The following is a 13,743-nucleotide window of genomic DNA, read 5'->3' as shown; positions in this document are numbered from 1 at the left end:
GGTTAAATTGATCTTTGTTAAATAAAATCATTAAAAATTTGTAAAGTTTTATAAATTGTTAAAGTTAAAAAAGTAAGTAAAAAGTTGTTAAAACTTAATCTTTATATGTTTTGAAAAGGGCGACCTTAAAATAGGAGAAAGAAAAGAAAAAAAAAAGTACCGAGCAATTATTTTTTGGGAGGTTTTGTTATGAAGACAAACAAAGTGGGCATTTGGACATAAGAATTGCAAAATTCCAAAATAGGGGGAAAAAAATTTCAAGTGAAAATAGTATTTGAAATTTAGAGTTGTGTTTGGACATGAATATAATGTTGGGTTTTTTTGAAATTTTGTGAGTGATTTGAGTGAAAATTTTGAAAAACAACTTTTTGAAGTTTTTCAAATTTTCAAAATGCATTTTCAAGTGAAAATTAAAAATTTTATGGACAAGATTTCGGAAAAAAGTGAAATTTTTTGACAAAAGGGAAAAAAATTCTTATGTCCAAACGGGCTCAAAGAACGGACGGTAAACTCCATTTGTTAAGCCTGGCATTGCTTATACTGTCGGATGAAGTCGAGGATTTTATTTTATCTGAACCCACTTGCATAAATTTTTGGGTCCACCACTGCTCTAGATGTAATAGTTGATTGCATAATTTACATTACTACATTAAATATAAAACATATCAATAATATTAAATTCGCTACAAATTTAAAATGAAGGTAAATAATGACTCTTCATCACTTCAAATAGTTAACCCTAACAATGCAATATCAGGACGTCCTAGACCATCAATTCAGAAACAACTCTTTGCATCTCACTTCGACAAAAAAAATTAAAAGTAGCCAGTTCGACTCTGGTTGAGACTGTTATAATTTACACAACTCTGTAGCCTAAGTTGCCAATTGAAATGCTAGAAAATCAATATAATTGTAACAACTTTCATTACGTGATCTCACTTTCGAAACATCTTTCACAAAAATTTTAAGTCAAAAAACAATATGGTACTTCCAACTTCAACAGGTATTTAAGCTCCAAAATTACATAACATAAACAGCAAAGTCAGATTCACACTCTCCGGTAGCAAATTTGAGTTGGCTTTACCTCTTCCCCACCTCTCAAACTGAATGGATCTTTGATGACATCATGAGGAGCTTAATCTTTGTAGCTTAGATTTGACCATGTCCAATTGTTCTGTCCAAAATAAACCAGATAAAAGAAGATCAAGATAAAATATTAAAAGTGATTAGTACAAAAACAGCTTGAATGCAGGCACAGCGAGAGAATATTTTACTTTGTTCTGATGCTGTTGCTTTCTGCACAGTTGTACGGAATAATATGTTGCCATTTCTCTGGTAGACCGTCTGATGATGAAGTAACAAAGCACATCCTCGTAAATTAATGAAACTTGTACAATATTATAAAGATAAATTCACATTTATACCTTATCTATCATCCATGCACAAACTGCTTATTTAAGAGGACAATAGATCAAGGAAGTGCTAAGTTCAACTTGTGATAACAGAATGAATCAAGGTATTAAAAATCTTAAAGGCATCCATTTCATAGGATAAAGGCCTGACAATTCAACCTCCTATACATGTTTTAAGCCATCAATTCAAATTATCTAAGTACGTTCTCAAAAAGTTCATATTATCTAAGTAAATGGAAATGAGTTACGTTTAAGCACAATGATAGTTCATCGGCTACCACTACCCAGAAACACAACATTGACATGAAGACCTCATGTACCAACATTAAAACCTTTTGAATAGTTTTGCGGGTAAAATTCCTATTGCTAGAAGTTAAGGAAAAAATGGAAGAGGAAAAACAGACTCATTTTTTTTTTTTTTTGGATGACTACTCAGTGAACTCTGGTTATAAATTTTGTTAAACTCCTCAGGAACTAAACAGTCGGTGTGGTTATGGAACATCATTTGGAAGAACAGAGCACTTCCAAAGCTGACCAGCTTTTGTACGATTGCAGCAAATGTGGCACTTCTGACAGTCAAATCTGCAGAAGATGGGATCAATAACCTGCAGCTGCGGATGCTACATGTGTGAGACTTGAGAATAATGTGAACCGCTTGCTACTGCATTATCAGGTGGCAAGACAGCTCTTGAGCTGGGTGCTTCCAAGGACTATCAACGACCTTCTGTGGAGCTGGGCTTGAAGGAAAGTGGAAAAAAGAAGACAGAAGAAGATGGTTAACTACTTAACTATTCTTTTTGGGTAATTCAGACAGATAGAAACAGAGATGTTTTGAAGGAAAAATGGACCAGTACATAGAATCAGATAGAAATGTTTGTATTTTTTGGCTTTTTGGTGAAACGCGCTAAGTTTATGTGACGTGGAAGCTTTGCTGAATTTTCTCAACTCTTTTCATTTGTAACAGGAGCTATAACTTTTCTTCACGTTCTTGGTGGCTTTCAAAGGAAGTAGAACTTATCCCAAAAACAAAGAAAAAACACTGACTCATTTTTGTGAGGATCACACGAGTTTGAAATTAGCATTAGTGGATCTTTCCAGTGGGAGAGTGGTCGACAAACCGTATATGAAGAAACCAAAGACAGGCAAAGGGCACAGCAAGAAGAAAACTTTATCTTCGTCAAATCTCATTATGACATCTCTACATCTGCATTAAAGAGTTCCGTAAACAATTTCACTTGATGGAGATAGGTGGGTGCTGTTTTTGAGTTTTTTTTTTTCAAAACTTTATCAAGCTTAGTTCTCTTTGATTTCTTATCTTTTCTTTTCTCACTAAACACCTTTCCCTGTTTCCCCCAATTCAATCACTTCAACGCCCCCAAAGATAAGCTAAGACATTTGAAGTATAAATCACAAATTCAAGAATGCACGGGCAATTGAAAAGACCATGACAATACAGGTGGTGCATAGCTACTTAAAAGTTACTGTAATTAACAATAACTGAAATCTGTATTTGAATCAAAAAAACATTTCTTCCTTTACACCCACAATATAAATTAGACAAAAGCGAACTCTTTATATCTCTCTCTCTCTTTTTTTAAGAGAAGTCAGCAAACTCTTTATATCTCGTAATTCTTAAGCTCTTTCACAACCTTGAAACATCCGCCTGTTAATAGAGAAAACACTACTGCTAATCTACAGCATGATAACAAGTCCCTGACATCTTTTCATGCTCTTTGCACGTGCAACACTAACTCGTAACAATTCATTTTCCTTTCATGATATGGTTGGATTGTACATCCTTATCCTTATAAAGAGTACTAATAACTGGTCCTCCCCCCAACTCTATTATCCTCTCCATCTCCCATTCATGTGTAACTATAGATCTTTTGCATAAATTCATGCATCTCTTCTCATTCAGGTCCTAAATGGCTCTTCTGAGACAAATTGCTGAAGATTTTCTCATCTGTAACCGCAATCCTATAATTTAATTATTTAAGATGGTAAAACCTCGTGGATATGCAATCTCAAGTTTATGTTTCCAACCTATCTAACTGAACTACTAAACCATATGCGGTTGCTGTTGCCAACTATGAAACCAATGAACTTCGTTACATCGTCTTTTTCTTTCATAATCAAAGCGAGCTGGACTTTCTGTATGCCTAATCTATGCAGAGTGGGTGCTCTGTATTTCAGGACGTCCCTGCATAACTTCTTTAAGGATTTCCCGTAAGCTCGGCTTACGAATTACAAATCCCATTCCCTAGATTTACATCGCCGAAGCACGTAACATCATATGAGCCTAGTCTTTTTATTATCACCATGTATTTATTTTCATAACATGGTGTGTGGATCAACTAGCCAAACTTCGATCAATTCATTAGGAATCTGCTACCTCTCACTAGCAAATGTACCTGGTAACTATGCCACTAAGGCCTATACAAATGAAAAGAAATCACTTAACGTCTTTTACCTCCACTGGAATTTAAATCCTAGTATCTCGTGGTCCTTTCCGGCTTTATAAATCACTAAGTCACACCCTTGGTTGCAATTAATACCATGTATTTAGCCACTATTACTTTCCTGCATGGTGCATCTCCCTCGTGTGCAAATCTCCATAACATTGCCTGCATGTACAAGGTGCTACACTCATTGTAAATACATCTAATCTTCTTGTTAGGAAATACACCTAATTCTCTTGTCCCTTGTCCGTATTCCTTCATAGTAACAGTTGTCTTTTTTTCCATTCCAACAACTGATCTTTCTTCTCCCCGTCCTTACACTTCCATAAGAAGTGCCACGTTATCTTTTCAATTTACTTGATAGATCTGAGGGGTATATAAAAATAAGGACATGAAATATATGAGAATATTAGACAATGTGAACTTCAGAAATGTAATTCTCCCTTCCTCCCTAAAACAAGTATTATCTCTCTCACCCACAAAGCCTCCCTTCAAGTTCTGGATCGCGGCTGCCATAACTCTATTGTCAAACTTTCTCCTAGGAGACATATCCATATACATCGTGGCTAATGCAATCACCTAACATCTGAATATCCCCGCCAAATTATTAATGACCTATATATTTCCCCATTGATGTGGGCTTATACTTTCCTGAGCCGAGGGTCTATTAGAAACAGCCTCTCTATCCTCACAAGGTAGGGGTAAGGTCTGCGTACACACTACCCTCCCCAGACCCCACGGTGTGGGATAATACTGGGTATGTTGTTGTTGTTGTTGTATATTTCCCCAATGAAATCAGTTTGAATTTGCTCATACTATTGCGTAAACCTCAAATTGCTTTGTATAAAAATGATGTTCTCAAAGAATAACGAATTTGCCCATCATAATTCACAAAAAAACAAAGGACAAGTGAGATATAACGTAACCCTCTCTTAAGCAAATCTCCCACTCTAAAACCCTGATAAAATCACCAGCTCCAATTTCCTCCATCAATCTACCTAATTCCACACCAAAGTGAATAGTAACAAAAAAATAGAATCCTACCTTATCCCTCTACTACTACCAAAACAGTATTGTCAAAGGCGCGCTTAAAGCGCGCTTAAGCCCTGAAGCGAGGCTCAGAACACGTTGAGCGCTTCGCCTCGCTTTGTGGGCGCTTTAATGTCACATCAAATCTCTAAGGCATAATTTTCCTTGCCAATGAGCGTAATCCTGAAAAGGCGACCTTAAACAATTGATATTTTACTTTATCGTGAATTTTTTTTTCAATTTCTTTTTCCATATACTCCCTCCGTTCCAATTTATGTGAACCTGTTTGACTGGGCACGGAGTTTAAGAAAAAATAAAGACTTTTGGAATTTGTAGTCCTAAACAAGTCAAAAAGGGGCCCGAAGTATTTGTGTGGTTATAAAAGTTTCTCATTAAGGGTAAAATTGGAAATTTAAGCTAAATTGATTCCAAAATTAGAAAGGGGTCATTCTTTTTGGAACGGACCAAAAAGAAAATAGGTTCACATAAACTGGAACGGAAGGAGTATTTGTTATTCATGCTTATAATGATTAGTCTTGGACTACATGCATATTTTTACTTTTTTCTCCTGTTGCGCCTTTTTTCATTAAAGCTCACGCTTTATTTGCACTTTGCACTTAAAGCCCCAACGGACCTTATAGCTTTTTTGCGCTTTTCGCCTTTAGTAACACTGTACCAAAATAAGCCACTATGGGTTCCAATAATCACTGATGAGAACCTCACTATGGCAATACAGCATCGAATTCAGTTACTCCATCGTCCTCCAAATTTCAGTCGTCGAGTAAGTACATCAAGAAATTTCAGTCCGCATATTGATAAGACCATAATCACATCGGACTTATATTCATTTTTTCTACAAAAGACATTCTGAAATGTGAACATTAACTAGCCAACAACTGACTTCAATCAAACATTCTAAAATGTAGACATTAAGTACCCAATAACTGACTTTACTCAAAAGTTCAGAACTGTGGAAATTAACTAGCCAACAACTGACTTTAATCTCATTGATAGCACCTTGGCTATAACTGTGGTACATGTTTCCTACTGAAAAAATAGGTTGTAAAAATGAGTGGAAAGTCTTCTCGATACTTCCCAGCAATGGTGGAAAGCGCCATAGTAAAAACATCTGATCATGGTGTCTTTATCTGCCAACTTAACTCTTTATCGTGATACCAAATTCTGGTATCGAAGAACTAATGAAACAGTAGGCAGAGGGAAGAAAAGAGAGGAAGGAGAGGTGAAGAGTTTGAGAGAAGGAATCAGACGAGTCTTATCATTCAAAAAGTGTGTTGCTCACTTACAATCCTCCTATTTATCTATGAAATGCAAAGAGGTGAAAATAAGACTAACTTTCCCGCCACAACTGAAATTTAAAATAACAGCAACAAACATGTGAAAAAATCCTAGTTGTTGGCCTACATGGCATCTGAGCTGGCATTATGCTCTTCTGCAACTGGAATATGTGTATCAATTACCCCCCCTCCCCCCCTGATGGACACCCTTGTCCCCAAGGGTGAAATCTGGAAATCTGATCCTTGAGTCAAAGGCAAACTTCCAAGTAGCTTGTCTAATTTATATTGCCTTTCTTAATTAACCTTCTTCCTAAAACCTCTTCTGGATATGGACATAATGGACTGGCTAAATCCAAGATAGGAGGGTGCACAATTTCTGAAGGTAGAGCATAGCAAAACTTGAGCTGAGAGATTTGGAATGTGGGATGAATTTGGACCTCTGGGGGAAGTAAAAGCTTGTAAGCAACAGCTCCCACCCTTTCCACAATTGGATAGGGACCAAAATATTTAGATGTCAACTTATGATAAGGAGAAATGGAGAGGGTGGATTGTCTATAAGGTTGCAGCTTCACAAATACCCAATCTCCAACCTTGAATTCTCTATCAGACCTGTGGCTATTGGCTTGTGCTTGCATCCTCTGCTGGGCTCTGCATAAGTGGAATTTGGCCAGCTGTAACTTGAATTCCCTAACCGACATAATGTCTTCAACAGCATCAGTAGAGGAGTCTCTAGGAATGTAGGGGAGGAGGATAGCCATATAAGAGTTCAAAAGGGGTGGTTTGGATAGCAGAATGGGGACTGAAATTGTATCACCATTCTGCTAAGGACAAGAACGAACTCCAATCAGCTGGAGAATCTGTGCAGCAGTACCTTAAGTAGGTTTCTAAACACCTGTTGAGCACCTCACTTTGACCATCAGTCTGAGGATGATAAGCAGTTGAGGTCTGCAATTTGACTCCTTGGGCTGACAAGAACTCCTTCCAAAAGGAGCTAATGAAAATGGGATCCCTATCACTGGTAATTGAAGCAGGGAGGCCATGAAGCTTAAAGATGGTGTCCAAGAACACCTGTGCAAGAGTTTGAGCAGTATAAGGGTTGAGCAAGGGCAATAAAGTGTCCATATTTAGTTAACCTGTCTACAATCACCCAGAAAACAATCTTCCCTTTAGACTGAGGCAACCCCTCTATGAAATCCATATTAACGTCAGTCCAAGGTAATGCAGGAATTGGCAATGGTTGTAATAAGCCAGGATATGCTGAAGTATCATATTTGTTCCTTTGGCAGACATCACACTTGTGAATGAAATCCAAGATATCTTTTCTGATCCCTTCCAATAGAAGTAAGCCATCACTTTCCTGGTAGTAGCATCAGTACCAGAATGGCCACCGGATGGAGTAGAATGTCATAAGGTCATGATTTTACTCCTCAGACCTTCATCATATCCCACCACAAGCTTACCCTTTCTCCTCAACTGATCATTTGTCCAAAGTAGTGCTCTTGTGGTGTATGTGATAAGGATGCAATAAGAGCCTTTAACTCAGGGTCAGAATCCCAACTAGTTGTTATCTCTTGCCGTAAGTCAGCTAGCACAGAAGGTATCATCAAGGTCATAAGTTCAGCACCACCTACCTTGGAAAGCGAGTCTACAACCACATTTTCTTTTCCCTTTTTGTATTGAATTTCAAAGTCTAAAGGAAGCAACTTAGCTAACCACCTTAGTTATGATTGCTCCAATAAGTACTTCAAAGCCTTTTGGTCAGTTTTCACAATAAAATGTTGACCAAACAGATAGTGGAACCATTTGGTAACAGCAAAAACTAATGCAAGCAATTCCCTTTCATAGACTGATAGAGCAACATGTCTAGGAGCCAATCCTTTACTAATAAAGGCTATAGGATGGCCATGTTGCATTAAAACAGCCTCAATGCCTGTCCCACTGGCATCTTTTTCAACTACAAAGGGAATACAGTAATCAGGTAAAGCTAAGACAGTAGCAGCTTCAGACCACTTGAAGTTGTCTTTCCTCAGTAGCTCAGTTAATGGTCGACTGATGAGGCCATAACCCTTAATGAACTTCCTGTAATACCCTGCAAGCCCTAGGAAGCCCCTCAGTTGTTTGATTGTAGTAGGAATAGGCCACTGCTAGACTGCTGTGATCTTCTTGGGATTTGTACATAACCCTTCACTAGAGATAAAATGTCCTAAGTACTCCACCTTTGATACTCCAAAAACACACTTAGATTGTGGCGAGTAGACTGTTATGGACCATGACTTCAAACACTTGCTGCAAATGAAGAGTATGATCCTGCAGACTCTTACTATATATCAAGATGTCATAAAAAAAAACTAAAACAAATTTCCTCAAGAAGTGTTGGAAGAGGTGATTCATAAGACTCTAAAATGTAGAGGAGCATTGGTTAAGCCAAATGGCATGACCAAATACTCATAATGGCCCAAGTGAGTCTTGAAGGTTGTTTTAGGAATGTCAGCTCGTACCATTCTTATTTGGTGATAGCCAGATCGAAGGTCAATCTTGGAAAATATCACTGCCCCTGCTAGCTCATCCAATAAGTCATCTATGATGGGAATAGGAAACTTGTCCTTCACAGTGCAATGGTTCAATTCCCTGTATCCACACACAATCTCCAGGTGTCATCCTTCTTGCCTACCAACACCACAGGAGATGCAAAAGGACTATTACTATACTGGATCACTCTTTGCTGCAACATATCCTTAACCAACTTCTCAATGATATCCTTCTTCATAGAAGAATACCTGTACGGTCTTATGTTGATTGGCTTAGTCCCAGGCTGCAAAGCAATGCTATGATCAAAAGCACCTCTTTGTGGAGGTAAGGTTGTTGGTTCTGCAAACACCTGATGGTACTGAATGAGGAGCTCATCAATAAGAGCAGGAACCTGGAGCTCTTTAGACATATGCAGTGCATTAAACTGATCAGCAGACTCTAGAGCAGGCTCAGCAACTAATACTTGCAACATAAAGAGCCGGATATCATCCCCATTCATCTTATTGACAGCCTTAGTGCTAGAAAATTTGCACTCTTCAGATACACCCTTCAGAAGATGGAACTTGCCTTGATAATTAAAGGACATAGTCAGGGCTGTATAATCCATGGTGACTGGTCCCAAGGTTTTCATCCACAAGACTCCCAAAACTAAATCATACTTTCCCACTGGAAATACTATAAGGTCTGAAGTGTAGGATGTACCCTGCAGCATCCATTGGAAGTCCGTTATCACTCCAGAAGTAGCCTCCATAGAATTATTACCAAGGCTGACATAGCCAACCTTAGTAGGATAGACTTGGCAACCTAACCTCTTAGCAGATTCACAATCTATGAAATTGTGAGTACTTCCTCCATCCAAAAGAATTTGCAGTGGCCTCTTGTTGTTGTACCCAGTCACATGTATAGTTTGTGCACCTTGGATCCCACTCAATGCACACAAGGAGATCATAGGTGGATCTCCTTCGGTGACAGACCACTCCTCATTAGTGGCTTCACCTTCTGCTTTTGGCACTGCTTCTTCTGAACATTCATCATCACCATACTTCAAATCCAACACAAACAATTGCTTTGGAAGTGCACACTTATGGCCACGAGAGTACTTATCATCACAGAAATAACACAAACCATGTGCTCTTTTAGCCTGCATTTCAGCAGGAGAAATTGTCCTTCTGTTCCTAAGAACAGCAGGAGCTCGAGGACCAGGTAAAGCTAGTTTAGAAGTTGGAATAGCACCGGGAAGGTTTGGCCTCGAGTGTGAAGGATCATAAGTAGGTCGCTTAATAGCAAAAGAAGAATGCCCTCCAGAACTGGACCTTTGTGCCCTAGCATTAGCAGCCAATGTAGCTTCTGCCAATCTAGCTAGCCTGTATGTCTTGGATAAGCTCTGAGGTTCATGCATCTTCACAAGATTAACTAACTCCTCCTTTAGTCCTCCTAGGAAGCACGGAATAGCTTGGCTCACAGATAAATTACATTGAGCTATGAGTCGAGCAAAACCAAACTGAAATTCCCTAACTGAGCCAGTCTGTCTCAATTGCTTTAATTCTAACATTGGATCTGAGAATTCTTCACTAAACGTCTCTACCAAAGCAGCTAAGTACTCATCCCAGTTAGGTAGTTCAATTGACTCACGACATTTCATGTAAGACTGGTGCCATTCTAGTGCCTCATCATCCAAATTCATAGCAACCAAGCTCACTCTCTGATTGAGAGGAGTGTTATCAACAGAATAATATTGTTCAACTCTATACAACCAGCTTCTTAAATTTTCTCCAATGAAACGGGGAAAAATCAAATTATGGCCACGATTATTAGAGCTAGAGCAGTAAGGATTGGGTCCTAGAATACCTTGCCCAGATTGCACCACAGGTTCTCAAAGGTTGGAAGTAGATCCACTTTCTCGCGATTGCTGATGCAATCCATCAATAGAGTTTTTGAGTGAATTAACCAAATGAAGCATCTCTGTGTGCCTTCTCTCCATGTCGTCTCGTAAATTTTGAGTTTTCTAATCGATGAGAGATCGCAGATCCATTGTTGAGTAGCTAAGTCCTCATACTGCTCCTACAGATCAAGAACTCCTTGAGTGTTGTCAACTGCTTTGCGTGGTCCCATGTCCAGCTCTGATACCAATTGATACCAAATTTTGGTATCGAAGAACTAATGAAACAGTAACTTGAAGGAAAGTAGGAGGCAGAGGGAAGAAAAGAGAGGAATGAGAGGTGAACAGTTTGAGAGAAAAGGAATCAGACGAGTCTTATCATTCAAAAAGTATGTTGCTCACTTACAATCCTCCTATTTATCTATGAAATGCAAAAGAAATGCAAAGAGCTGAAAATAAGACTAACTAACTTTCCCGCCACAACAGAAATTTAAAATAACAGCAAAAACCACGTGAAAAAAGCCTAGTTGTTGGCCTACATGGCATCACCATTTCATCCAATCTAAAAAGGTCTTTCAACTGTCTCCCTCATTTAAGAAAATCCATCTAGAATTGGCATTAATCTCCGTGTGCTTGTGTACGGTGTATGCCCTAATCGAATACGCTCTCTTTGATTATATACCAGAGTAAGCTCTAATCCTATATAGTTTAGTTCAGCTACAAAATCAGAAGAGAATATTCATGATAAGAATAAAAAAATATAATTTTGAAAAAGGCAAAACTCCAACAAATTGGTAAAGCCACACAATCAAAAAATTGATAAAAAAGGAGGAAAAACACAACTCCTTGATATATTTTGTTTTCAGTTTTGGTCATGTGGGTGTTGGGTGGAACCGAAAAACTACCAATGAACATGGTTATTGAAGTTGTCATCAGAAAAACAAAATTAATTAATGCATCACACATGTACAAGCATGTTTTATGGTTGATATGTCAAATAGCAACTGAGTAAGTCTAGAATTCCAGAAAATAAGAAGACATACCCGAGAGGCAGGAAGGTTATTGAGCTCCGCTACAGCAACCTCGTGACTTCTTACCTATTAAAAATTTCAACTTTAATGCCCTCTCTTTCTTGAAACACAGACACCGAAAGAAATCTAAATCGGTATCGTAGAACATTCATATAGGTAAAGCACAAAATAAATACAAATAATACCTCCTTGAGGAGATGGCGCTGCGAGTCTGAATTGGTCGGTGCTGCAGACATTTTTTTCTTTGGAGAGACCCACTTTCTAGGAGCATTTATTTATGGATTTTGAAATGTGTTAGAGTTAAATATATATACCCATATCATTACAATAAATAAATTGATTCAAACATGCTCTTATGGAAGCTTTCTAACAACCTTTTTACATCAAGTTTTTCTTTGAATTATGTAAAATGGTCCGTATTTGGCCCTGAACTTTGTGATATTGTACGGATTTTAATTTTCATCCATCTTTGCCTGGTATCTATGAATATTCGGAAACGACTAAACCGACAGAATCGTAACGCACCGAATCGATTTTTAGGTTTTTTTTAAATAAATTATAGATTTTATATAAATCTATAATCTCACCGATAATTAGGTTAGATTTTTTATTTTATAAAAATAAATCGAAAAAATATCAAACCGTACCGAATAAATTTTACAGGTGAAAAATATATTTATATAATAAGTTTAAAAATAATAATACATTAAATTTTTCTTTGGGCCTTGGAATTATGAAAATTGTTACAAGCCAACAAGTAATTAAACTCAAAATATTACTTCCAGTGGTGAATTTTATATGATATTTAAAAAATACCGAACCGTACCGATACCGAAGAAAAACCGACATGATTGAGATGGTTTCGAAAAGTCTAATTTTAGTTATACATAATAGAAAAACCGAAAAATTAATATGATATAAATTTTATAAAATAACCGACCGAACCGAACCATTGACACCCCTAATCATTGCTCTAACTCACTCACCATCATAATAATTGATTTTAAGAACCATTTGACGACAACACAAAAATCACTCGCTTAAACGATCCCTCACATATTCATCTTTACCATTTTTTTTCTTTTGCCATTTTACCTATGCCATGGATCCATTGGCCCCTTAACAAGTATAACTCTACCTTGACCGCCAAAGCATTTCTAAAAATAATTTAGAAGCTAAATATTGTTTACCAATGTTTGTTTTAGCATTAGTAGATTGATGTGGGTCTGTGGCTCTACTATTGATGATATGAGATGTATTGACAATGAAATTTTATCAATCGAGTTTTGGAAAGACATGTGCCATTACCTGTATAATTACTATCTTAATAAGTGCACGGCCTATTTATTTTTCAATACGTAATTATAGTATAATTCTCACTGTCATGTTTGGTTGAACAAGTATAATTACATTGGTTTATATTTTTAAATCTTGCTCGATCAACCAATTAAATAAAGTATATGAAAAAAGAAGTATATTTATACACCTTGAAGATATTTGTAAAATTCTAGAGCTAATTCACGTGGAAGACAACACCTAAGTTTGCTATGTGACTATCTGAATTTAAACTTATATTTACTTTCAGAAAATAACCCATTAGAACAAAAAATGAAAGCTCAAAAGCTGTAATGAAAAATATCAAATTTATTGCAGAAAGAATTAAAAAAGAGTAAATGAATTCAATAAAAATTTATTTGTAGCAGAAAGACTAAAACTCATGGCTTTGGCAGTATGGTTTAACAAGGGCGCATAAATAAAGAGGTAAAATAGACGGAACCATCGTGGGCTTTCTATCAGTTTCTCTACATTTTTTTGTTTCTCTTTATTTAAATCTCATTTGGTATTAAAAATTTGATGCAATATCAAATAAAAAATAAAAAATAAAAAATAAAGGAAGAAGTATAGTACATATCTGGAGTGGAATGTTGGTGCTAACATTGGGAGCAACTTTTGAAAGGAGTCAAAGAGGTATTAGTGGGAAAGAAATAAAAAACTTTAAAGAAAAATATATTTGAAAAAAAGAGAGAATTTTTTTGAAAAGTTATCTTGTAATTACACGATGTAATTACACTCAACTCTTAGCGGTCCTTGAGAATTAGAAAGTGTAAT

General features: G+C 36.9%; 1 long non-coding RNA gene across 1 annotated transcript; it reads right to left on the bottom strand.

The window, feature by feature from the left end:
• Window positions 1-800: 800 nt before the first annotated feature.
• On the bottom strand, window positions 801-12,044 carry LOC142169441 (uncharacterized). The gene is made up of 4 exons (XR_012699233.1): window positions 11,820-12,044; window positions 11,647-11,700; window positions 1,275-1,344; window positions 801-1,174 (listed from the first exon to the last, which is right to left on the bottom strand). It is a non-coding gene; the product is annotated as an uncharacterized LOC142169441 (long non-coding RNA).
• Window positions 12,045-13,743: the final 1,699 nt, after the last annotated feature.

The sequence above is a fragment of the Nicotiana tabacum genome, chromosome 15 (genome assembly GCF_000715075.1).
Source record: "Nicotiana tabacum cultivar K326 chromosome 15, ASM71507v2, whole genome shotgun sequence".
Taxonomy (NCBI): Eukaryota; Viridiplantae; Streptophyta; class Magnoliopsida; order Solanales; family Solanaceae; genus Nicotiana; species Nicotiana tabacum.
The sequence above is the reverse complement of the archived record's forward strand: the minus strand, read 5'-3'. Positions and strand labels throughout refer to the sequence as shown.